The sequence below is a fragment of the Ceratotherium simum genome, chromosome 5, assembly GCF_057802395.1.
Source record: "Ceratotherium simum simum isolate JZ-2026a chromosome 5, ASM5780239v1, whole genome shotgun sequence".
NCBI lineage: Eukaryota > Metazoa > Chordata > Mammalia > Perissodactyla > Rhinocerotidae > Ceratotherium > Ceratotherium simum.
The window spans coordinates 70,061,855-70,085,378 of NC_141904.1; the positions used below are offsets into that span (position 1 = coordinate 70,061,855).

Below are 23,524 nucleotides of genomic sequence, written 5' to 3' on the forward strand. Positions count from 1 at the left end.
AATGCTGATTTTAATATTAGTGCTACATTCAACTCAGGTAACCATGACACCTCTAAAATAGACACAAGCCATAAACACAACGGAAATCCTGTCAGATTATTCAAGTGACATTGGAAAAGAATATTACAAGGTAATTTTTAATATTGAGGATGTGTATCCATACATAAGTACCAACTGAAATAGATCTTCAGAATGAAATTCCCTAAAATGATTAAAGTAAAATGTGAAACCTCACAGTTTATACAAGACAAGAAACATTTGGCTGCAAATGGTTTTATAATTTTGCTAATTAAAAATTATCCCATTTTCACTTTGGATTCATCATGTAACAGAAACAGGAATAACCTTACCATGCCAGAAACCCAAGCAAATGATTAAAGTTCTACTCTCAAAAAAATCTCTAAAAGTTGGCAAAACATTTCATTAGGCTACAAATCAAAATCCGTCTGTCCTTGACATCTCTTTAATGTCTTCCAGATTCCACATCTACTTTTTTAATCACTCACAGAATCACTCAGAAACTAAAATATGTTAAAATACCACTCACTATGGACCTCTAGAAAAGTCCTCTGATATAACCTTCAGGCCCCTCCACAAGAGAAATGGATCCATCATACCACCAACTGATTTATGTAAAGCATTCAATAAATTTCACAATGAGAAAAAAAATAATATTCCCAGTATCGTGTCTTCATCAATAAATCTGCTACATGTGAAGAATATAAATAAATACTAAAAAGAGGCCACCGTGAACTCTCTCTTCTGAAGTTTGCCAAGTGGAAATGGGTACAACTCTGATTAAAAATAAAATCATTTTCAAGCTTCCAAGGTGTTACCAACAAAATATGCTTAAAAAAAGAAGAATGCGAGTCGCAAGGAGGTTGACTGATGAACACGTATTTCTCTGTAAAGCTAATGAAGGCAATGTTTACAGTGCACGCTTATTTATTTACACCTCTCTTCCCTGAGTCCTCCATGTGCCATGGGAGTCAGTGTGCGTTAATGGCACCGAAAACCAGAGAACCTTCCAACTGCAAGTTACAGCAGTCACTGTGTCAGTGGAAACAATGAATCACAGACATTCAACCTGGGATGAGTTGTGGCAGCACCTTACATGTGTCACCAATGTGTCATGTGACATGGCTGTTGCCATGGTGAGGCGCCATGTTAAGGAAATGTGTTAAGTCTCATAGAAGGCACCCAGCCATCCCCTAAGTTACCCACGCCCATGAATGTATTTTGAAATCTCTCTACTGCTGATAACATTGTGACTGGCTTCCTCTCTGGGAATCTTATTGGAAGCAGAGGGGAGGAAAGTCACTTGGGGAAAGCCGAAAAAAATGAAGTCTACCATCCCCAGTATCTGTATGTGTGGGCTCCAGTGCATTGAGAACAGCAGTATCTTTAAAAATAATTAGTTTGAATTGTTTCAATGGAATAAAAGTGGACCATCTCAAAAAAGAAAGATAATTTTAATGTTACTGGTGCAATTTCTATGCATTAAAACAAAACATAAAGCAAAAGAGACCAAAAACTACACAATATTTAGGTAGAATAAACGATAAGGATATATGGACAAATAATCCTGGTCATGTTTACCAAAAAATCTTCCTCTTGGAGCTTTTCTTACCAGAGTCTCCAACTTCACCCCAGCTCTGCTTTCGTCATTTGAAGATAGGAACGAAAAGCATAACAGACTCACCATCACAAGGATTCAGTGATTGACTACAATTAAAGGACTGAGCAGAGTATCTGGCGTGTGGTAGGCACACAATAAGCTGCTCCTACAGTCACTAGAATCATAGTGATTACTGTTACTTCTACACAGCTACCTGGCTCAGAACAAAGAGAAGCCTATTCCAGCATACTGAGTTTCAAGGGAAGATTTATGATTCTCTAGCAATGGTTTCTTTATGTGCCAGCTTCCCACATTTGGAATTTAAGAAGTGGGTTAAGAAAAGTCAAAATGTTTCCCTTTCCAAATGATAAAGACAGTTTTTTCAAAAAGGGGCACCTTTACGTGAATTATATATAAATGTAGACACACACACCAATTATGTCTCTGGGGCTACTGGTGCAGTGAGAACCAAGATGGTTCCAGGACACCTAAAACCAAACAAGAGAGGAACAGCTGAAGGACCAAAGGATTTCAACCTGGAGAAGACTCAAGAAAAATCTGTTCACTATCTGAAAATAATCGACAGACTATCACATAGAAGAGATGGATTTTGTAGACTCCCAAGGTACCAAACCAAATTAAGTGGGAAGCCTACGGGTGGTAGATTTTAGTTGAGTGTAAGAATGAACTTCCTAGCCCTAAGGGTTGATCAAAGATAAAATGGGCTTCCTCAAGGACAGAAGTCCACCATCCCAAAGTTATTCAAATACTCTGGATGCTCCTGTAGCAGCAATACAGCCTCAAAGGAAGATTTAGGCACTAAAGATGCACGGGGACAGCAATAGCCTTCACTACTCCTTCCAACACTACATGTCTAGGAGTCTTTGAATGTATATGATGTGTACTGCTAAGACACATAGATACACATATAGATATACATAAAAATTCACACCCTGGGACACTCGCGACAATGGTAAATTTACTGTAACAATCTCAAACCACACTTATTTAGGGCATACTTTAGGCCTAATAGCTAGATATATTATTTACTGAAAATTTACTATGTGCCAACTCTTTTATAATGCTATATGTATATTAACTCATTTAATCCCACAATCAACTACGAGTTAGGTACTATTATTATTCACATTTTAAAGGTGAGGAAACTGAGGCACAGACTTACCCAAGATTATACTGTTAGTAAGTGGCAAAACCAGGGTTCAAACAAGTCGTCTGGCCAACATCCTGTGTTCTTAATCATCACATTTAGCTGTTTATTACATATTAAAGGTTCTACTCTTGGCCCTGGATCCTGGAAAATGTTTATTTTTCATTTAACAACAACAAAAAAGATAAACTAACCATTTGCAAAGCTTTCAACATAATTCTACCTTTGTTGTATTTTCTCTCCCACTTCCTTTTTTCATTATAACGGACATTTATGTGAAAACATATTTGCTTCTTAGGGGTTCATCTTTTCTAGGTGTTTATTCCCCAACTGCAATAACAATACCTTGGTCCATAAATTACAGCTTGCTGACAATCAGAAACTCGTTCCCCTTCATGTCCCAGTCAGTTGTATCATGATACTTGATAAAGAAATATTCCTGTAGATTATACTCCTATACCTTTCTTGAAAAACATCCTTTGCATCTCTCTCTCGGTCAGACTTCCACCATCCTTTCCTATGAGGATGCCTTGAGAATTGTGTGCAAGCCTCCTTCTTCACAAATTTTCTCTTACCTGAGGCAGTGTTATCCCTTGGTCTCCATTTTATGAAAACGCCCCACTCAACGAATTCACTCTTCACCTTTTTCCCCCTGCCTTGACTTACCCCACTTGTTTACAAGGTAAAAGATTAAAATTTTTAGCAAAAGAGAAGACAGGACTCTAATTTAAGGTGTCTTCTCTCGAGAACATTCACACTCATTTTTTTTTGTTTTTTGTGAGGAAGATCAGCCCTGAGTTAACATCCGTGCTAATCCTCCTCTTTTTGCTGAGGAAGACCGGCTCTGAGCTAACATCTATTGCCAATCCTCCTCTTTTTTTCTCCCCAAAGCCCCAGTAGATAGTTGTATGTCATAGTTGCACATCCTTCTAGTTGCTGTATGTGGGATGCGGCCTCAGCATGGCCAGACAAGCAGTGCGTCGGTGCGCGGCCGGGATCCAAACCCGGGCTGCCGGTATTGGAGCGCACGCACTTAACCGGTAAGCCACGAGCCAGCCCTTCACACTCACTTTTGATCATTCTTGTCCTCCAGAGTTTCTTTAGAGAAAAATCAAATGATGTACATTACATGTCTCCTGGTCTCTACTCCTCCCTCATGATCAAAAATAAAGGACATTCAGAGGAAATAATTGTATCTAAGAACGTGTTTGCTGTGTCCAAGACCACTTGTACAATAATTCTTAATATTTTTCCTTAAACCTCTCAATTGTATTAAATTCTGTACTTAAGCAATATTATCTGAAAAACAAAACTTGACGTGCTAAAAATATTTTTGCTACCTATTTAATACATATAATATATATACATATTAAAAATAATACCTAACTCTTAAATTTTCAAAAATGTACATTTTTCTCTCCTAGAAAATTCATCTTAAATTCTACTGGTGAAAAACACAACACACTTCAGAAAACCCTGGTATTGAAGAGAATATAGACCTTATGTCACTTTCAAAGTCTACTTTTCTTCTTTGACTTGTTTTCTCTTTCACTTCATCTTTTACCCTAGCCTCGCTTTTACTTCTAGTTTTTATTTCTCTTGTTTTAAACGAAGGAAAGGAGAGAGGGACTCTCACTAAATTTCACTCTAAATCAGTAAATAATCCAATCACACAGAATAGCCTCTCTCAAGCTGAGATCTGAACAAAAGCTGATGACATTATTATTTCAGCAGAAACTGAAGAGCAAATGATGCAGCTGAGACATCACAGAGCTAGAAAAAGAACTGGGTCCTCACCATCACTTCATACTGTATCTTCCCTAGACCAGGGCTCAGCAAACTATAGGCCCTCGGGCCACAACGAACCTGTTACCTGTCAGCTGAGGATAGTTTATACATTCTTAAACAGCTGGGAAAAAATTAAAATACTACTACTACTACTTTGTGACACATGGAAATTATACAAAATTCAAATTTCAGTCTCTATAAATAAAAGTTATTGGAAACACAGCCACACCCATCTGCTTATATAGCATCTATGGTTGCTTTCAGAGGACAAGAGAAGTCAGTGGTTATAACAGACGAGGTAGCCCACAAAGCTTAAAATATTTACTATCTGGCTCAGGAAAAGTTCGTTGATCCCTGATATGGACAGAGAAGTTAGATTACCCTTTACCATCACACACGTATATATACACAAATATATATTTTTCAATTATAAAAGTTTTCCAAAAAACACAGTAGTAGAAAGAAGAGCTTAAGGAATCTCCATGTATTCAGCCTCAGGACCAGATAAAAAGCTTTTTTTTTTGTAACTGGGGCACTGCTTGAAACACAGACACCCACCGATCACTACCAGTCCAGCCTCATATTCTACCACCCGAGCTTTAGTTCCTCTAATTTCTCATACAATTCTGGTGACTATTAACCATCGTAAGAGTAAACTATCCTGATACCTTTTTAAGCAGCAACATTATTAACAATTAAAAAGCTGCCACCACACATGCACAACAACTTTCTTGTATTTTAATATGCATATCCATCGTCTGATTATAACAGCGTGGAGAGATTGACAGGAAATGACTGAGTGTAATGGCTCCAAAGGAGACACTACATTGATCAGTAAATAATACACGTTTTTTGAAACTGTCTAACTGCATATTTACACTTGTCAACTCTCATACACTTCGGTGACAGAATTCTTTTTCAAACATCTAAGTAAAAAATTCTAATACTGATTTTCAAAATGCTTTTAATAATTACAAAAACACGTCTAGGATATATAAGGTTTAAATTGTATCCACCAAATAGTGCCACCTGGGGCATTAATTGCTACATCCGTAATATTCCCAGTTATGTCAGGGTATTTGTAAATGTCTCAAAAAGGTTAAAATGCAGTTGCAAGTAACATATATCTACTGCTCATCAGGTGCCCAGCACTGTATTAAGAACTTTTTATAGCCAACAAGGTAGAGGCTACCATTGGCCCTATTTGGCAAATGAAGAAACAGGATTGGAGAGGAGACATGACTTGGCCAAGGTAACACTATCAGTGAGACCCGGGGCTAGGACCTGAGGCCGTCTATTCTAACTTCAGAGACCAAGCTCTCCTTAACCAAGCCCCAGGCCTGTGCCTAGGTGTGGGCCTAGAAATCTGTAATTAACACGCTTCCCAGGCAGCCCTTTGGATTATACTTTGAAAAAGATGACCCCAAGGACTTGGAAGTAGAGGAGAAGAAAGTCTGATGGGTCCTGGGTTCAGGGCCCCTCTACTCCCCTCCAAACACTGCCCATAGGAGGATTAGAGAGAAAATCTGTAACAGGATCATAGCCCCTGGCATGTCACATACACTCAGCTACGACAGCTAGTGAACTACTGTCATTTTTATAGGTTGGTCAGGGAATGCTTATATGTCAGGTGAAGTCATTTTATCTATATTGTCCAGAAAATTCCTTCAACTCTTGGCTGATTATGTTAGCATCTCTTTGCCCTAAGACTCCATATCAATTAAATTACACCAGCAGCTGAGGGCTGGCCAAGGTGGGGTGGAGGACAGGGGAGCAGGGGCCTGGTTCTGCCTGGTGACTGATTTATCAACTGCTAGACTAGATAACGAGCTAGATAAGCCCCCACCTCCTCACATATCTTTTTTAATTATAAAAGTGGTCAAATACATAAAGAAGTAGAGAAAATAGTATAATGAACCTCATATACCCATCATCCAGATTCTAGAATATCAAGATTCTGCTCCATTTTTTCTTTTCTGAAGATTTGTAAAGGAAATTGCAAATGGCATGTCATTTCACCCTTACACAACCCAATATGGAACCCTAAAGAATATGGAGAGAAAAATCCCCTTAATAATAACTGAATGCACATGTGAAAAAATTTCCACAGAGGTATGATACATGAACCAGCCTCCTGGGCATCTAGCCTGCAAGTCCATCCTCGAAGGGCAGAAGTCCCCACAGTCCATAGACAAGGGGCCTAAATAACCTGACAAAATGGCAGGGCTTAACCCTCCCACTGCCTGGCTCTCACCCTGAGCACGAAAGCCCAGGAGCCAGTTTTCCCTTCCCGCACCCACCCTCTGGAGCAGCTGGCCTGCTATGTGGTCTGTTCAGACTGGATCAAGGAAGAAAACTCATATGCTCAGATGTTAGGCACTCCGTGAGCTTCCACCACCAGGAGCATCCCTACTTTAGAAGAGGAACGAAGGAAGCATGCAATGCTGAGCCCAACTGCATGATTCTGGGAGATTTTAGACTGAGGAAAAGGCCAGTAAGTAAGAAATATTTTTGAAAAAATTTTTGGAAGAAGTTATTCCCTTTTATATCACTGGTTCTATAAAAATCCTGTCTGTAGATTAAGCTGCAATTTTAAATGAGTTGGATTCTACTTCTTCTATAAAGACAACTATAAGCTACAAAATTTTCCCTACCAAAATCAAATAAAAAGGCCTCAAAGAGCCATGGACTCTATTCAAAGATGAGGTGGTAGCATGCCCTCGTGGTTAAGACACAGGCTTTGAAATTGGCCCAACTTGAGGTAAACCTCACTTGTAAAACTTGCTATGTGACCTTGAGCAGATGACTTAGGCACAGAACTTCTGTCTTCTCAACAATAAAACCAGAATAATAATATCCAGCACACAAAGAGGCTGTTAGGGTTAAATGAGATAACTAATGAGATATCCAAACCACTGCAGGAAAAACAAATGTCTAATGAATGACTGCTATGATTATTTGTTACCAATATTACTAAAATCACATGGAACACAAAGAGGGATGAAAAAGATTTTATTTCATGAGCCTATTCCAATCCATTGGCTGGAGCTACATAGAACATTGTGTAGAAAAAACCCAAGAGCCTCCATCAGAACAGACCATGATGGAGCTCACTGATTTTGTCATCCTTGACAAGGCCCACCATATGATCCTATGAATATGGGCCAAGAGGTTAACAACTCACATGTTCACTCACAATCACTTCCCAGAACTCTTGTTACCATGACCAACACAAATAATCACACAGTATGTTGAAATGAAATTAAAACGTACGTTAACTAAATGGTGCTTAAATGCGTTAATTGCTCATTTTTCTTTAAGAAGGAATTAAAACAATGGCAATTCTCAACAGGGTAGCTCAGCAGCCTACTTATAAACTGAATGGAAATTTCCTTCTCTTAGCCTCTGTGCATTACTCGAACCAAGTTAACAGAAAACAGAATATTTTCAAAAACAACATGCAATGTAGTTTAAGTTCCTAGAATTTTACATCACGGAAGATATTTGAAATATAATAGCTGAATGCCTTCCTCCCTGGTACAGCTTGCTTCAGTATATTGATAAAAACCAAGATTAATATGCAAAAGGAAATTGCAAGAAGCTTGCCCTGCACCGGTCAGCACCTGGCACATGTGTGTGCCACTCCCTTTGAGAAAGAAACTACTCGGAGAGTGAAAGTCTGGCTTTAGTTCTCACCCCACCACTTCCTTGCTACGTTTGAGCCTCAGTTGATGCACAGGTAACAAGAGGGCGAGAATTGTCTCTTTCTTGTCTTTTCCAAAGTTACAGAAATTGAAAAAAAAACAAACCCACAAAACTATAATGTTTCACACACAAAACACCAAAAGCAGACGAAGGGTAGAAAATAAACTACCTAACAAATCATACAAATAGGGCGTACACGTGATGTCAAAAATCCAACCGTTACACAACCAGAAAATTGCCAGAACTGTCCATAGGATTCTCTCGTGAATATAAAAAACATGTACTTTTTATCCACTGGGTGCCAGATATCGGGGAAAGTACTGGGTATCTAAAGAAAAACTACAAAGACTGGTCAAAAGTCACTTGCTTGACATTATTTTGCCCCTACTCATGTAAGTGGTGAATTTGTAAGCTTGCCTACAGAATTTAAGTGGAATAATTCTGAGGCCACATCCACACTCAGCAGAAGAGAGAATGTGATCAATTAGTGATGTCTGCCAGGGGCATAGGAATGGGCAGAAGTGGGGGGGAATGTAAGATCAAAAGTGTGTCGGAAATGTTTGCCACCCTTGATTTGGGCAAAGAGCCGGATGCTTTGTGTAGATATTGTGTGAACAAAAACCTGCCCAATACATTAAAAGTTTACTGTGAATTTGTATGTCCAGAAAAATGTGTGTATAATCCCATAAGGGGCTTCGAGAGGAATGGAAAATATCTGCAATATAAATGCAGATTACCTTTATTACAAAATTGGATCATATTCTCATTCCTAGACTAATTTCCTATATCATAAAACCTATATTCAATTTTATAAATAGCATACACCAAGAACCATAAATTCAGTTAATGCAGAAATTTAACAGATTTTTTTTAATAAAAGTGAGAAAAGGCTGTTTTAGAGCAAGTATCTGAAAGGACAGAAAGGGTTCTTTCTTTGAAGATATGTTTTTCCCTCTGACTCTACCTCCTTGGGGACATAACTAGAGAAGAAATAAATCTCACAGCTAATATATATGAAGTAACATGTTTAACATTATCCAATGAATTTATATCTACCTACACCATATAAATTTATCTCACATAAACTGTCACCTCCAACAGAATTCATTAAAACAATGTTATAGCTTCTGAATTAAATGCAATCTTCTAATTGGAATTTAATCTTACAATAGTGGTTGGTGGATTTTCTTTTTTAATTGACAAACGGAATAATTCATTAGTTTGTCTTACGGTTCTGTCCAAAGAATTTAAAAGTAAATTTGACATAGGGATTGGCTGTGACGTCGGAGGGGGGGAGAGGTAGGCAGGGGGGGTGGTTGGAGGTTCTTGCATCATCTCCAGAACTCCTGCTGCTTAAGGGAGGGAAAAGGATGGAGGCTCTGGCTCTTACCATCCTTAATTACATTACTAACTATTCCATTACCTCCACGTAAATGTCACATTAATTTCTGATCTTCATCAAGGCAGACAATGGTTTCCACCTTGGCCCCTAGCCTATTAGCTATGTGGGAAATATTCAGCCAATTATATTACTTCTATTAGGCTAGGGACTGGAGAGAACAGCAAAATAAACACCTCAAAAACACTTCAGAGATAAAATGTAAGTTGACACTGTCTTCACATGCTGGATCTCAAGTTATACAGTCTGATAGGCAGCTGCCAGCACTCATAACTGCTTATTAAATCTAGCCTCTCTTTACGGTGTGAGTGAAGATCTGTATTTTTACCAATATTAGGTTCATTGTGTTATGAAAGAGACCAAAATACTTAAGATCATTCGCTCCAGCTTATAAAACATATTATGTAGTTTATTAAATTGTTAAAATTACTTTTCAAAGTCAAAATTTCAGGGACTGAAAGCTTAAGCACAACAAAGTGGCTCGCTCGGCCCACTGACAGGTTCTAGCGCAAGACAGCTCAGAAGGGGAGCCCATGGGCCGGCTTTCCTGTCCCAAAACACCTGCTACCTGCCCCCACCTCTTCCAGGAAGCTGCACCACCAGCACCACCCCACCCCAAAACCGATGACAAAAAAATGCATTCTCGAGTTTTATAAAAAAGCAAGGAACTCTCGGCCAAAAAGTAGCCCATTACCAAGTCTTAAGCGAGAAGAATTTTATTCCCTGTTTTTACCTCTTCCTAGTAGGTTAGAAGCTAGGAATCTGATTATGAAAGAGATCAAAAAAGGAACTGTGGGCAAATAAAGAAAAACAATTGGTGAGAAAAAAAAATGTCGCATAATGCTTATACTCTTCCACCAGCAAGGGAAAATTTACTGCAAAGGACAGAGCAATGCCAAGGCCAAGACTGACAAACAAGCCAGCATATTCACCATCTATAGTCAACTCTTCTCAGGAAAACTCTATGCAAATCCAGACTGTTATTATCACATTTATTAATAACATTGTGGCTAACTGCCTATTAAATATGCAACAGACTTAGCCGTTCTTCACTCTTAGAGCCTCGTGATGTGCATCAGATAGGTACCAATAACAACTAAAGCTTCACACCAGGGAAACAGGAGCTAACCCTGATTCCTTGCTGGCAAATAGTGGCATTGAAGAACCACAACACTAAAGAGAGTGCTCACTCAGCACTTCTTTCTCTGTATCCTGCCCCTAAGTTAATTTATTATGCAGGCATGGTTATCACCAACATAAATGGAGTATATCACCCATTTTCTGACCTTAAAAATTTTCCATAATAATCTATTTGTGCAAACCTTTTCTCACGTGGTTTCATTTCCTTGCATTTCAGTGAAGCGATTTGCTGTTCTGGCTGCCTACCCTGTGACTGTGACCCTGTTCTACCATGAGGGCACTTACCATGAAACATTTCACTCAGCATTAGACTTGATTGCAAGCCTAAAGACTCCAAATTATCAGCTGTAACAATTAATTGGTGCTTCTTTTGGTTACTCAATATAACTGTAAAGTTCTAAAAGCCACAGGACTGTGAACACATTTTTGACAATGGAAGGACTAACTAGCTATCAGATACATAATGCACAGAAAATCAGGTTATTGCATCACAGAGGAAGAGAATTAGTCCTTTTGAGGAAAAACAGGGAGAAGAGAAAATTCAGAACACATGCTCCTGCTCATCAGATTTCAGGGACCTCTACTTCCTACTAAAAATACAGTGAAGGGAAGTTTATTACAATCTGATAAACACAAAGCATTTCCTTATTTATAAAAAACTGAGATTTGACTGGGCCTAACAGTACATTTTATCAATTTAAAAAGAGATCATTTTCATTATAGTTCCTCAGACTGATTTTTCAAATACCAGGCCTTACCCAATTGAAATTAATGAATAAAATGAACCTAGTCTTCAATAAGTCCATTCATGTGGTTTTGTTAAATTTCATGCATCAATTTTATGATAGTGAGATTGAGTCAGACTCTGAAGACAGAGATGACAGGTAACCTCAAACCTGAGTTTGTTGCTATTTCAATACCTTCAGAATTCCAACCACTTCTATGAATTCTCATGTATATGAGACAGACACAGCCTTTGTTCTCAACTCTACCTGGATCCCCAAAGATATAATTTTTCATAACGCATGTTATCTGCTCACTAATCTACAGACCATTCACAAAAGTCTATCATAGGTGTGTAGCAATGGAAAAACCTCAGAAGAACTTCATAGGCGAGGGATCCAAAGGACTTGCCAAAGACCAGCCAGTAAGATGATCGAAGATCTTTAATAGCTCTAAAATCCCATGACTCCATTAACCGTTTCTTCTCACTGTGGACATCCTTGCCTTATGTGTTCCTAATGTACTATTTGCCGTATTTCTTGCCAATGAAAGAAAGGCTATGGTAAGGAAGACAGAAGACTTTTGTTTTTCCACTATCTAAGGCTTGAGCAGAATGGAATGCAAAGTACAAGTAGTCAGATAACAACCTAGCCTAGGTGGAAGTGAATTTGAGAGTCCACAGGCTCTGAGGATCATCTGGAATCTAATATTTGGGCTAGTGGCTTCACCAGGGCTCTGTTTTTTTTTTTTTTTTAATCTGTGAAATAGGAAGGAGGTCAAAATGGCCTCTAATTGTAAAATCTTTAAAAATCTGGCCCAAATAGCTGACTGAATGCATAACAGTGTCTTACAGAGACACTTATCATCAAAAAAGGTTTGCTAAACTGCATGGGCTGGGCGTCTCAATCTCTCTAATTGAGATAAACTAGAAATAATCATGATGGAGGACCAAAGAACTAGGCTTCAGTTATGAACAAGCCTGGGGGACTTAGACATCACAATTAGACTCTATGTGCATCAGCTTCTCCACTTATAAAGCGAGGGGATTTAACAAGACAAATTCTAGGGCCTTGTTAGCACTGATAAATAGGACGCTCTAACCCACCTGCTTTATTTTAAATATAGGAAATCAAAACAGAGACTAGGGGCCGGCCCCGTGGCTTAGCGGTTAAGTGCACGCACTCCGCTACTGGCAGCCCGGGTTCGGATCTGGGCGCACACAGACGCACTACTTCTCCAGCCATGCTGAGGCCTTGTCCCACATACAGCAACTAGAAGGATGTGCAACTATCCACTGGGGCTATAGGGAAAAAAAAAAAAAAAAAGGAGGAGGATTGGCAATAGATGTTAGCTCAGAGCCGGCCTTGCTCAGCAAAAAAGAGGAGGATTCAGCATGGATGTTAGCTCAGGGCTGATCTCCCTCACAAAAAAAAAAAACAAAACAGACTAACTTGCCCCATGTCAGGTAACTATTAGGTCTCCTAATTTCCAGTAAACTGCTCTTTCTCTTTCACTACATTTCCCACCATTAGGTAGAATCTGTTTCAAATACAACTCCACTAGGACAAACAAGATGAGTTTATGCCAATGTCACTGAATATAAAACCTGAAACAAAATGGTTCCCCATAAAGTTGATCTCATTCTATGACAAAGTTACCGTTGAATGATGTCACAGTTTTTACTCAAAACACCTGGTCTCAACCAATTATTGTCTCTGATAAAGGCAAGTCACAACTGTTTATTCATTACTACACAGGAGCCACTGATCTCTGAGGAACATGATAGATGCCATCAAATATGGAACACACAGATAACAGAAAAAGATTATCATGTCCCTTCTAAGCTCCTCGTGAAAATTACAATGAATAACCTGATAAGGAGAACAATGACAGAAAAAAATGCCCATAAGTCTTTCTGAAAATCTTTGAGAGTCCAAAGCAGTTTTCTCAAGAGCCCTAATCATGTTGGAGGCTTGGGATGGGACCTTCTCAATGAACCAATCAGACTTAAATTCCCTCCAAAATTCAAGATGAGGTCATTATAGTTTTATTTCATGGTGGTTCATTTTATTGCTGAGGTGTAATGGGACCTAAAAAGCAATTACTCTTTCAGTTGTGCATGTGGCTCATAATTTTAATTTAAATAGTCCATCCTTCAGAGTATGATTAAAAGAAACATGCAAACAAAAAAAGTTCTCCTGTGTCCTATCATGCCTTGTATAAATCCTCAGATCATTGTAGGAGTTATCCAAAAAGGTTATACCAGAAAACAATGGCAGAGTTGTCCCTTCTTTCGAAATGAGAATCTCTCATCCTCAGTGCACAATTGTTCTGATGAACTTAGGACTTTCATCAATTTCCTGCACCATGTAGGATCCCTGCAGCCGACTTTTTGTCTTGTGAATTTTCAGACGAATAATCATAAGCATTCACTCACCCTTTCGGCCAGCAGGCATCACATCCACCCGTTCATGGTTGACAGCAAATCAGAGAAGGGATCGAAGCCCTCACCATTGCCCAAATGTTTCGTTTGGAAACTGGAATTGTCAGCAAAAGCTCCTGGGACACTGCAATACACAAATATTTTTTACACATAACTAAGATGTAACTTCTAAAACCACCACTTCCTTAAACTTGAAAACAGCAAGACAGACATAGAATCTAGAGGTAGGGGAAAACACCTTCCAGACAAGGCTATGTCGATATATCAAGTGTGATGCTGTAAAATATGAACCGGAAATACTGTTTTGAAAGATACATTTACCAATTACTTCAACACATACATTGAAAAATTGTTGTTTACTGCAGACTTTGTGCCAAATATTTTACATATTTTGGTGTTTCAAATATATCATGTCCCATTACAAAGTGCTCAGGTAACAAACTATTTTAACTCAAATCTTACATGGATAAATGTACCATGTTCTATTAAGTAATTATCTTTTCCAGAGGATGAAAAAACATGAAAATATTAAATAATTATAATTTAAAGTTATTTTTAAAATAATAATGAGCATCAAAACTAGTAAGAGAAGTAACCATAATCATTTTTTCCTCCAAAATAATTCTAAAAATATTTATGAGTTTCCCAAGGAGTAAGACTCACGGAGATATTTCCATCAAGAGAGAACATACTATGTAACGTGGAGGGATCGAAGTGAAGAAGCCTGAATTCTGGACCCAGTATTGTCACCAATCAATTGTGTGGCCCCAGGCAAGCCATTTAACATCTCAGGATTCCAGTCTCTTCAACTGCAAAGTCAGGGCATTAACTGATGCTCCCCAAGTCTCTGCTACCTCTTAGCTTCTGTCTTTTTGATAAAGCATACTGATTCTAAATAACTTAAACTATTAGCTTCTCCTTTAAGCTTCCTGATTTAAAAGATTTTTACCACGTATCACTCTTAGGTCGATCTGCCATCAACACTAAAGATGTGCTGTGGGCAGAGGGTTTTGCACATACATAAAAAAATTCTCACCCTGGCACTAGTGCCCAACCCTGGTGAGCTGCCACTCTTGGCAGCTGACAGCATCTCCTGGGTGCCCATGGAAGGATTCCATTCCTCTCCAGACAGTACAGCTCCAACTCCTATGGAAATGTGCCCAAATGTATCACAGATGAATGTTTCTCAAACTTTGGTGTGCATTAGCATAACTTAGAGAGCTTTTCAAAACACAGATTCCTGGGCCCCATCCCCAGAGATTCTGATTCACTAGTTCTGAGATGGGGTCTGAGATGCTGCATTTCTACCAAACTACCAGGGAATACTGATAGTGCCGATCAGGGACCACAGTTGGAGTCCAAACAATAAAGATCCATTCTCTAAGCCTCAAGCAGCCTTGAGACCCAAGAAGCATTTCCAAGGCTCTGAGAACTCTCCAAAGCTACTGAGTCGATGTCACACAGCAAAAAGAAAGGGGCTAAGTTGTTCACCATCTTTAGGATAAAGTCCAAACTTCTTTCTGTGACCTAGAAGGCCCTGCATAACTGGGTCCCTTTCTACTTCTCTGATGCCACCTCCAGCTACCAATCCAATCTCCAGCTACAACACAGATATAGTGGCCTTCCTACCGTTTCAAGCAAGTCAACTGTTTTCCTATCTCAGGGCTGGTGCATTGCTTTTCTAGCTACCTGGAACGCCATGAGCATACTCCTTACACAACTGGCTCCTTCTCATCACTGGGTCTTAGGGGCAAAGGCCACTTCAAAAGGCTGTCCTGCCTATCCCTTACCTACTTAAACTAGGTCCCCAGTGACTCTCAATTACATCATCTTATTTGCCTTCTCCAGAGCTCTTGTCGTAATCTATACACTTTTTCTCATTTATTCACTTGTCTCCCCCACTAGACTATAAGCTCTACAAGATAAGGGAACTTCTTTGTCGTATTCATCACTATACTCCAAAACTTCAGAAAAATGCCTGGCTCATAGGAGGCACTCAATATAAATTTATTGGGTAGACAAATGAACCAATAATTGAAAGAATTAATTCTTCAGCATCCTATAAAAATATAATTGCCATTTATCGAACACTCACTATGTGCTGGATATCATTTCAAGTATTTTACAACGGCTACTTCATTTAATTCTATTCTTACAACAAAGTTCCTAGTAGATACTCTCATAATCTCGATATGCAGATAAGAAAACTGAGCACAGAGAGTTTTAGTAACTTTCTCAAGACTGCACAGTAGCGGGGGCTTGACTCTACAAAGCTTGCACTCATAAGAACTCCGTATTTTTCCCGTCACTAGACTGATACAAAAAGTTTAAGTGTCTACCTTGTACCAGACACCCTTCGCCTCAAGCTTGCTCAAGTGAGTTTTGGTTGCCAGGCCTTAGGGAGGATACTTAACCTTTCTGACCCTGAGCTTCCTTGTCCCTACAAGGAAAGCTCAGACACCCCACAATGACCAAGCAGATAATGAAAGAGAGCCAAGTAGGCCAGGCGGGAGGTACAGGGAGCGGTGAGGAATGCAGCAAACTGGAAGCCCTGCGCTTTCCTGGCTGAAGAGGGCAGCCAGTGCACTCCACAAGCCAATTGTTGCCACATGGGAACAGAAGCCTGGGGCTTCAACAGCTTTCAATTCTATTAACCAAGGCAGTAATCCACACTACTATTTTGTGAAATTTCCTAATTTTTCAAAGAGAGCCGCTAGTCTTTTACTAGTACACATGAAAAAAGAAAGAACGAAAGAAAGAAAAACAAAACTTGCAACCCCTGAACCAAATGATTGCTGAGGTCACCCCATGTCTTCAGGTCTGTGATTCTAGAGGGATCCAGAAGCACAGACAAGTTGTACAAGTGAACACCATAGGTCTCTGGGCAGATAAGGGCTTTCTAGAGGTATTATCTTGAGCAAGTTTTGGAAGGAACTGGAAGATGCAGTGAAGAAGGCATTTGACAAAAATCAGAATATGGTATTCAAAGGCTGAGAGGCAGGTAGTAGGCAAGTCACCCCAAAGAACAGCAGTGAGGAGGGAGAGCTGGTGGGCAAGTTCATGTCGCAGCTTTAATTTTCATTCAGGATCGGAGCAGCTGCAGGTTTCTAGCTAAGACATAAGTTGGTCAAACATGTTCGAGGAGTATGATCATCAGTGTTGTGTTGCTTGACTTCCTAAAACATTCAAGTCATCAGGTATATCCAAAAATAAGGGATAAACTACCACTGTGGTTTGTGGATTTTTTTTGTTTGTGTTTGTGTAATGTTTTGTTAAGACTCCAGTAGACCCAGGACTGAATTCCCTCTCTACCAAGCTCTACAACTCTAACCAAAATACTATATAAACGATATATAGTGTAGGTTTTATATGTATTTATATTGTGTATACTATAAAATACATACTATAATACATACATACATATACTATAAAAGACAAGCCCTATAACTCTAACCAAAATACTACATAAACGATATATACTATAGTTTTATATGTATTTTATAGTATACATATAAAATATATATAATATACAGACTATAATACATATATATACTATAAAATACAAGCTCTATAATTCTAACCAAAACTTTGAGCTCTAGAAATGAAAAATATAGCAATTAAAATGAAAAAAAAAAAAAAACACCAGAAAAAGATGAGAGAGATGCAAATTATCCAGAACACTACCCAGAGGCAAAAACTGTCTACCTAGAATTGTATACCCAGAAAAACTATCTTTCAAAAATGAGCGTGAAATAAAGATCTTTTCAGACAAACAAGTTTATCACCTCTCTACAAGGACAGTTAGAAAGATGTATTTCAGGCCAAAAGAAAATGATTTCAGGAAGAATGTTCTCTGATTTAAGAAGGAAGGGAGAGCCAAAATAATGGAGCACTTGTGAGTAAATAAAAAGTAAATGCATTAAAATGATGTGCAGGTCTCAAAAATTAAAGAAAATAAAGTCTGTCCACACCACCACTCACTCCCTACCCCAGCTCACTATTTACACTGTAGCCCTAGCAATCATCAAGGCCTTGGACTGCAAGCTTGAGCGTGCAAATGGTGTGCACCAGCTTGAAATGCAGATTCCTGCCTCCCCCGCCCCGCCCCAGGATTCTCATTCAGGTCCCAGGAATCTGCATTTCTACCAGATACCCCAGGTAATTCTGATGAAGACGGGTCCTTGTCTCTACTCCGAAGAGCACTGCATTGCTTGTGACCACTTTAGGGCCAGGAATCCAGTGAGCTCGGGGGCCCGGGGAGGTCACGGCTGACACACCAGCCGGTCTTTGTTCTTTTCCACTTCACTAGAGCCCCAGAGAGCACCTTGGCCCAGGGGGTCAGCAGCAACCCTGCCTCAACCCTGCTGATCAAGAGCTGCAATAAATTAAAAGCCCATTAAATTATTTTAGAAAAAAGCCTAGAAGTGCTGAAACATTAATTGTGCCATATTCAATCTGTTTTCCTAGAGATTTGAAAAGCCAGATTACCATCTTGGGGGTCATTAGAAAGAATGAAGCTTTCTCCTTTTTCAATTTACATATTTAAAAATGCACATATTCTTGCAGTGGCTACTACACAGTCTTTCCAAGTCCCATGGCCACTCCACAGTCTAGCCATGGAGAAAGAAGCCTGGGATGCCGCAGGGTCCTGCCTTGTTTTTTAAAGTAAAGGAACCAAAGCCCAGGGCCTGTGGCTGCAAAACAGCTCCAGGAAAACAGGTAGAGGCAGCCACAAAACAACAGTGATGTTTTCTTGTTTTGTTCTCCCCTGTTTATTTTTCCCTGAAGCAATCCTTGTTCGGTACAAAAGTCTGCAGGGAGCTGGAAAGAGCAGCTGTGGTTCCCTGAGGCCAAGACCTAGCAATCAAGTTGTTTACCAAACACTGCCAGGCACCGGGAAAACAACAACAGCACAGGCAGCATTTGCATCTGTTTTTCAAAAACAACCTCCAAAAGTCTGGGGCCTGTGGTGGTACTTCCTTGCATGGCTGAGAGGAGAACTTAGCAATTAAAGCATGAACTGCATTGGGTATTAGCCCCCATGCCTAAATGTAATCTATTATTCCCTTTCTTTTGAAGAGTGCCTATCCCAGAAACAGAGGATTGGGAGTCTGTAGAGTTTCAAAGCAGTAGATTGATATAGACAATATGCTTGTCACTGACATTTCCAAGCAAGCTAATAGTGGCATCTTAGCAAACTGCCATGATTTGCTGACCATCCAACACCTCAAGACATCCAGCAATGGTTCTCAATCTTGAACAAGCACCAGAATCTCGAGGAGGGCTAATAAAACACAGATTGCTGGGCCCCTCCTCCAGAGCATCTCATTCAGTAGGTCCAGGGTAGGCCCTGAGAATCTCTAGCAAGTTCCTAAGTGATGCTGGTGCTATTGGTCTACATACTATGCTTTGAGAACCACTGTTCTCAAGCTAGATGCTTCCCAGGGCCATTCTGAAGATCTGAGAACTCATTTCCTACCTCGACCTCTCCCGTGGATTATCTGAGTGAGTACGGCGGTGTCATGCCCGAAGGAGTTCACAGAACAAAAATTATTGGATGGTTTTCCATGTGCTCCTTCAGATCTTCCACCCATTATCCCCCGTCTGCCCCCCTCTCGTGTCCTGGAAGGCTGCCCTGTGTGAACTGTAGTCTTGCCCTCTGGCTTCCAGCTGGGCAGAACCAACGGATGTTTCATTTCAAGAGGACAGAGAAGATGGGGCATTTATCACCCAAGGTCCCTCCTATGAGAGCACTTGCAGACAGACTGACTCCCTCTATGAAAGGCCACAGCTTCTGCCAGGCAGCTCTCTTTATGCAGCTACTCTCTCCAGGTGCCAGTAACCACTACCCACCCTTCCCTTGTCCTTTCAGGCCTAGGAGAGGTAAAAGCCAGCTATTTCCTCCAGGGACCCTGACACAAAACTTAAATTCAGTGTGTTGTCACTGACTCTCCTTTGGTTTTAGAATGCTAAGTCTGGAATTTTATATACCCACATAACATAAATATGTATATCTATGTGAATACAGACACATATACACATACAAATATATATACACATATGATTATACACACATAGACTATGTATCTTTATAGATTTTTTCAATGCAGCTAAATCACATTGGTCAGAAGACCTAAAAGCCCCATGGCCAAGGCCATCTCACGTGGCTCGCAATGATGTTCCTTCAGGTCCTATGTGCCCCAGGAAGAGTGGGCCCACTTTGTCTAATCAGTTACACAACCTGATAGGAAGGAGAGCATTTGTGAGAACTTCAATCCTTCTCTAATTTACTAACTTAGTTTCCTTTGTTGCAAATAGCACCAAAATAGAAAGGGAACAGAAGTGGGTGGAACAGACTCCATCACTAACCCCTGTGAATAACTTTCTGACAATGCTGAACCCAGTTCAAAAAGCACGTCGGCTGCAAAAAAAGACGTGTGTTGTCAGCTCACAAATAAGATGCCAATCTGCCTCAATTAATAAGGCTCAAAAAAGAACAAGTAATACTTCTGTTTTTAAAATAATAATAACCTCAAATGTACCCTAAATAAGCATCTGTCTGAACAGCGAAGTTCAAAAGTTCTAGTAAAAATGGTCACCTGGATGTAACCAAATGGGTCATTCCACCAACGTCCGTCGCTTTGGTGAACCCGCCTGACTTCATTTAAGTTCCCTAGAACTAATCACTATTACTTTTACTTAACATTCACTAGTAAGATTTCTTTCAACTCACCAGAGGGCTTTTTGGTATCTATGCTCAAAAACAAGTTTTTAAGGAAACCCATCAGATTAATTAGAAGGCATGGGGTATAAGGTTTCTATGTAATTACTTTTCTAGTTCACTGAGGCGCAACCAGAAACCTTTTTTATTTGTTTATTGCACTTTTTCACTAAAAATCTTAACATTCCATTTAAAACTTAAAAGCTGGTGAGTTCTTCCTGCTGCATCCGTCTGCTCCCTCCCCCACCTCCTTGATAAGTAGCTCAGCTTTTGTCTAAACCCTGCCATAGAAAATGACTTAACTGGAACCCTCTCTTCCAGGAATAGGATGTACCATCATCCTGCTCCCTTCTGGCCATCTCAGAATCCCTCTTCTGTGTTGAAGAAACTCCACTCATCCTTCACCTTGGCTCCAATGCTCACTTCTTTCCACTGCCTCCATTGACCAACATCATGATGAATCTAGAGACTTTCCTTGTTCCTTAAAGACACCCCTCTCACCGTTTCCAGAAGCCATGTACTCCACATCCCTGACATCAGGCAAACAAAGAGAGAAGAGTTGGCCTCTCCTTAATTCCTTTTCTTAGAGCGAAATTATTGCTCTGCTAATGGCCCACCTTGCCTGTCACCTCCCCAAAGGAAAACACTATCGTCCCTCTCTACTGTGATTCACTGATCCTTCAAAACCCTTCTTTTGATGACCACATGAGGGAACCACTGGTCCCAGCCCAGCCACATGGCTTTTACCTCTAAATGTCAAGGATGCTCTTCTACAGCTGTCTCAGATATTTTAGTATCTGGTTCACAATTTCTGTCTAGATCCCTTCAGTGTGGTCACTTCTATCAACCTCAACAGCCATGCAGATGGTCCAACATCCTGCCCAAGGCTTACATCAGGTCTGGTACAGACAAGGCACTCAAAAAAATTTTTTTTGTTGAATGAGTGAATACATACCCGGTTATCTTAACTTCCTTACCCTAAAAGCTTCCAGCCCATCAGAGAAGCAGTAGAGTGCAGTAGTTGAGAGCATGCGCTGTAGAACAGACCGAGGGTGTCCCATCCTAGCTATGCTGCTTACTAGCTGCAACCTTGGGCAAGTTCCTCTGTACCTGAAAATTAGGGTAATATTTGCCCATACACAGTAAGGGTTCATTAGGTGCTAATTAACCCCTACTACTTCCTCCACACCTGCAGGGATAGCCAAAACTTGGATCTCATCATCCCTTAGAACTGCTCCACCTCTAAGACTTTGAATTCTGAAATTCACTAACAAACCTCCCATTGAGCCACCTCTCGCTGGGTCACTTCTCTTGAACTTGCTCCTGGACTGCACTGAGACATGCCACTACCAACTCTGGTCCACAACTCCTCACCACGTGCACAATCCATCATCCCCTTTCTGAACTCCCTCTCTTTTACATCATCTAAGGCTCACTCTGTGGCACCCAGTACCCCAAAACCTCTGTATCCCTCAGGATGTCCTTGTCTTTTCTACCAACTTCCTGTTCAAGCTATTTGGTTCCTTCACCAGAGTGAGCTGGGTGAGGCAGGGGCCGGGTGTGATTCACGTTTTATAGCCTGGATGTCTACACTACAGTGCCTGGGACACAGAAGGTCGTTATGTGTCATGTTAATCTGGAGCTCTTTGGGGGAGCCAAAAAGAGTCCCCATAAGACTACTTGGCACCCAATCTATGACAAGTTGCTATTTAAGCATCATGGGAACTCCAGGCTCAATTTCACAAATACCTTCCACTCCTGGTTCAGTTCAATGACACAAAATACAAACCCTCTATTCCCACTGGCAAACTGGGCTAAGCTAAGCGAGTGGGGCTTGCGCAAGGCAGGCCGCCTGCTGGCAGGGCAAGTGACATCCCTGTCCCTGAGGCCCAGGGGAGCCTCAGCAGCTCCCTGGAAGAACAGTCAAGTGAACAGATAGCTGGCTGCCATCTGGGCTCTTTATACGGCTTTTGTGGTAAACATGTTTACTTTCTTTTCATTGGTTGGGCTTATCACGATCAAGTAGTTTGTTTTGAGTCTTGCTCTATAAACATGTTTACTTTGAGGAGAGAGCTTTTTTGATAGCCAGCACACATTTTTTTCACACTTTTAAATTCAAAACATATTTTTTCACAGCCTGTGGTAAACAACTCAAGGTAGTAAACAAATTATATTATTTCATCTTCACACTAGAGAGGCGATCCCTGTGTGTCTTCAAAAGGTTGAACTGGATTGTGGGTAACCAAGGCTCTCTATTGGATGAGAACAAGAATCACAGTTATAGTGATGATGTTACTGACAAGAAAAAATTACAAGGGCAGGTCCTGCAGAAGAAGGAGAGTAGCAAACCTAAGCCTCAGATTCCCCAGCAGTAACATTCTATGAGAAGAGAGCCGCAATGACAACAGAGGTCGTCGTCTTAATCGATGGGATCCGTATTTTCTATGAAAAGTGAAGGTGACAAAGTCAGCATAGAGAGCTAAAATGGGGGGAAAAAATAAAACAACTTTTCAAAGAATGAAGAACCAACTAGGTCACTATATTAACTGCAATTCTTCTGAGACTTGTTCTCTGTGATGATTTCGGTTACAATTAAGACAAAGGCAGTGGCTTCCAACTATAAAAATGAGAAGTCTTCCATTGCTGGAAAAGGAAAAAAATAAGAAGAGGTTGGGCGGGGGGTACTTTTGCGGAAACCAACGGTCTTAAAATACGATTTAAAAGTGCTATTTATGAGAGTTGCTCTGTAGGATGAGGCATGAAGTCCTGCCACAGTTGGGCCAAATCTCTCTTCTAGAGCATTCTCTGTCCCAATATTC

The 23,524-nt window shown here is 40.2% G+C and overlaps 1 protein-coding gene across 11 annotated transcripts in view; it reads right to left on the reverse strand.

Annotated features, from left to right (window-relative positions):
- FOXP1 (forkhead box P1) overlaps positions 1-23,524 on the reverse strand; it is a 577,255-nt gene that overhangs the window by 474,209 nt on the left and 79,522 nt on the right. For 10 of the 11 annotated variants that reach the window (XM_087431334.1, XM_087431327.1, XM_087431330.1 and 7 more), the window contains one exon: positions 13,979-14,108. The exons of the other annotated variant lie outside the window; for it this stretch is intronic. The gene's annotated coding sequence lies outside the window, so the exon portion shown is untranslated. The remainder of the gene's footprint in view (positions 1-13,978; positions 14,109-23,524) is intronic. 11 annotated transcript variants of the gene reach the window in all.